The sequence below is a fragment of the Coptis chinensis genome, chromosome 3 (assembly GCF_015680905.1).
Source record: "Coptis chinensis isolate HL-2020 chromosome 3, ASM1568090v1, whole genome shotgun sequence".
NCBI lineage: Eukaryota > Viridiplantae > Streptophyta > Magnoliopsida > Ranunculales > Ranunculaceae > Coptis > Coptis chinensis.
The window spans coordinates 5,558,166-5,562,078 of record NC_141458.1 but is presented as its reverse complement, the minus strand read 5'-3'; positions in this window follow the sequence as shown (position 1 = coordinate 5,562,078).

The following is a 3,913-nucleotide window of genomic DNA, read 5'->3' as shown; positions in this document are numbered from 1 at the left end:
ATTGTAATAGATAGATAAAATTGACATTGAAAAGAAAAACAAAAAACTAATACCGTAGGAGAGTGAAATAGCACGAAACACCCTTCACCTTGGCACTTGTGGCAGTCCCAAGACCCCTCGCATAAGTAAGCCGGTAAGGTTGCACCCCACGCCAGAAGTCTCTCGATCTCGCAAATTTAGAAAGCGATCTCAGATAACAAACGGAACTGCAGTTCGGGCGGTCGGTGAAGGCGGTACATCCAAAGAAAAATAATGATAAGCCCTCACAAAGAACTGCACCTCTTTTTGGGTTGACGCCTTCTTCACAACAACCCCATTTTCATCACGTAAATCTTCATCTCTTACCTTCCCAAAGAAACTGCTTCATCAAGAAATCCATCCTAACTTTGGAAGTGAACTTATTGGATTTCATCTCCGTGATCTATCTTATCCATGGGTATGCCAAGATTTTTGTGGAGAAGTCTTTTTGTCTGTTCCAAGGTCAAATCAGTGTCCCCAGTCACTGCTTTGCCTCTGATCGGAACTCCTAAGAGTTGGGAAACATCGTCCAACGTGATTGTCATCTCGCCCCACGGCATATGAAACGTGTTGGTCTCGGATGCCACCTCTCCACAAACGCAGAGACCAACACGGGATCCCCGATGCCGTCAGATACACCTAAGACCAGAGCACATAAGCCGGTCCTTTGAAGCTCCACGTGAAAAGTAGAACAGTCTGAACACTCTCCTCTGATATCCCATTGTACCAACTTGTTGAGGTGCCCATGGCACTTCAACACCCCTCGCTCGCCTAAAACAACAAAAACTTAGTATTAATGTATGCACAAGTTTCGTAATACAAAATTTAAATACTAATAGACACTATATGATAATATTACCTGCCCCTCCCAAACATCGCGAGCTACGTGCACTGCATAGTCATACAATAGATGTGACACACGAGGGCCACCTCCATAAACACCTCTCTGGAACTCCAAGTCATTGTTGGACTTTCTCACAATATTCACTGGAGGTACAGGTACAGGGACTTCAGGGACTTCCTCGTCATCATCATCCTCCTCCTCCTCATCCTCCGCGTCCTCCTCATCCTCCGCGTCATCAACACCCTCTTCGTCATCTTCTTCATCATCACCTACAGCTACACTCTTCCCACGATCCATATTTACATCATCTACATCTACATCTTCATCTAAATCTAAATCTAAATCTAAATCTACATCTACATCTAAATCTACATCACTCATAATTGTTTGTTTTCTTCTCTTTTGATTTCCTAACTCTACACCACTTACTACATTACTGGGATCATCCGCTTTCCGATCCCTTCTATGGACTGATGCCGAGGTAGTTGTTGCCCTTTCTCTCTTTTTCTCAGGCTCCTCGCGACCCGAACTACTACTCCCCCCACCTAACAACTTCTTAGCACCCGTGAAAACACTTTTTGCTGCATTCTTCACATTCAGATTCTTTGTTCGAGGCATTGCTACAAAATAAATAGGAGTTAAAAATAAGACATTCAACTAATTCAAATTGTTGCAATACCAACGTGAAAAAACAAAGAACGAAATAAATGTGTGCATGCCAATCTATATCTAAGGTGTGCATGTATTTCTAGGCCATTTACTTTCGAGCTTGCTTGGCTTTCAAAATGGATTGAAGAGATAGACCTTCTTACGTTAATCTTAGGTGTTTTTGTTTAGTTGAGGAGGACTATAATGCAAAATGATCAGAAATGATGGCTGGAAAGGGAGGAGAAAACAATTCAAATGGATAGCATGCGAAAATGATCTACTATTATTATAAGAGGGGGCCCTCTTTCTTAAGTTATAGCATCGTTTGAATGGACGTAAGCGACAAGAGCTTGATTCCGACTCACTTACGTTTTGGATATGTCGGGCAAGTCCAATACGACAAAAAGAAAGAAGTTGGACCCCAAAGACCATTAGCGTTTGCATTTCATCTCAAAAAAGATGAAATAAGCATTTACCTTTTTTGCTTTGGCAAAGACTACTCGCCGCGGTAGACTTTTCTAGCTTTATTGTTTGGCTCTAAGCCTACCACTTTGAAAACCTAACCTTCGTTCGATAGAGCTAACCCCTTTGATATGAAAGTTTTCCAACCCACCCGAGAGAGGAGAGCTAGGAACCTAAGGAAATAAATTGAATTGGCTCTACATCATCCGGAACTAAATAAGCTTCGGTCTTAATTTCAATTCTAATCCGCATATAGAATTAGAACCGGGCTATCCCATGATCGCGGATTTGATCATCATTATATAGGCGTGAGAAACCACGCCTTATGACGAAAGGGGAGCATTATGTCCGATCAATACACCTCTGCAGCTCTAATTCTAATAAAGGGTGCTATGGAAGAAATTAGGCACTAAACCGAGGTTTAGCGGTGCTTATCACTCAAGACGCCGGACTCGGTCGCCGGTTCATTGGAAGATATTCTGAAAAGCTTAGTGCAAGTGTCGACCACTACACGAGCATTCCCTTACTCGGCAGAGCTTTTCAGAAAAAGGAAATAACTACGACGGATAATCTTCGTTCGGACTACACGCCAGATCTTTTCACCAAGAGCTTGTTCCGACACTTTGGCGATAAGGGAAGTACTTTGGAATGATTTGATTGGGACGCTTAGTGAGTTAATGAAGCACTTTGTTTGCATGGTTCCATCAACGCTTTTCTTGTGTGTGTTCCGAATCAATTCATAATCTATAAAGCTATAAAGAAGAGATGCCCCGTGAGAAGACTCCAGGCCACGAAGCTAACAAAAGGCTAAGGATACCCATTTAGTTGTTTGTTCTTATGCCGACTAAAGCTAGCTAGCGCCATAGCTTGAATCTCCCTAGAAATCCCCACTCGTGAGCCCCTTGACTTGGGTGTGTTAAGCATATTACTGGTTTCTTACCAAAGCCTTGGTTGGCTCAACTTTTTCTCTATCTCTAATTGCTAGACCAAAATCCCCACTTAAGCCTGCCTAGAATCTTGCTTCTGGGCTGCCCCTCTAGAGAAGTCGCTTTAAACCCCATCCCCCCTATAAGAGGTCGAATTGCTTATACAGCTAACCCGCTACCTCTCAAAGAAATCTGAGTACTTAACATTTTCGATCCCATATCGAGGAAGTGAGCCAAAATGAGCCATCAATACAGTATAGAATATATAGGACTCCCTTCTTTTTTCAGCTTAGCCACGTCGACCGGATCAATCCACTTTAGCTCAAAACTCTAATAGAGTTCAAAACTCTGACAGAGTTCACCGAATATGCTAATTCACCGAACTCTGACAGAGTTCAAAACTCTGACATAATTCACCGAACTCTGACAGAATTTAAAACTCTGACAGAGTTCAAAACTCTGACAGAATTCACCGAACTCTAATAGAATTTAGAACTCGACAGAGTTCAAAACTCGGCAATTCAAAAACTCGAATTAAATTAAACTCGGCAGAATTTAGAACTCGACGTGAAAATTTAAAACTCTGACAAAGTTCAAAACTCTGACAGAATTTAAAACTCTGACAGAGTTCACCGAACTCTGACAGAATTCAAAACTCTGACAGAATTCACCGAACTCTGACAGAATTTAGAACTCTGACAGAATTTAAAACTCTGACAGAGTTCAAAACTCTGACAGAATTCACCGAACTCTGACAGAATTTAAAACTCACCGAATATGCTAGTTCACCGAACTCTGACAGAATTTAAAACTCTGACAGAGTTCACCGAACTCTCAAAACTCTGCCAGAATACGGCATGACGAATACGACAAAGTTCAAGCTAATTAAATAACATTCAAACTTCAACGAAAATACCATTAAAGCATGAAGAATACGGCAACGAAAATACCATTAAAGCTAATTAAACTAAATACCATTCAAAGCTAATTAAATTTGCAAAATTATTACATGTAC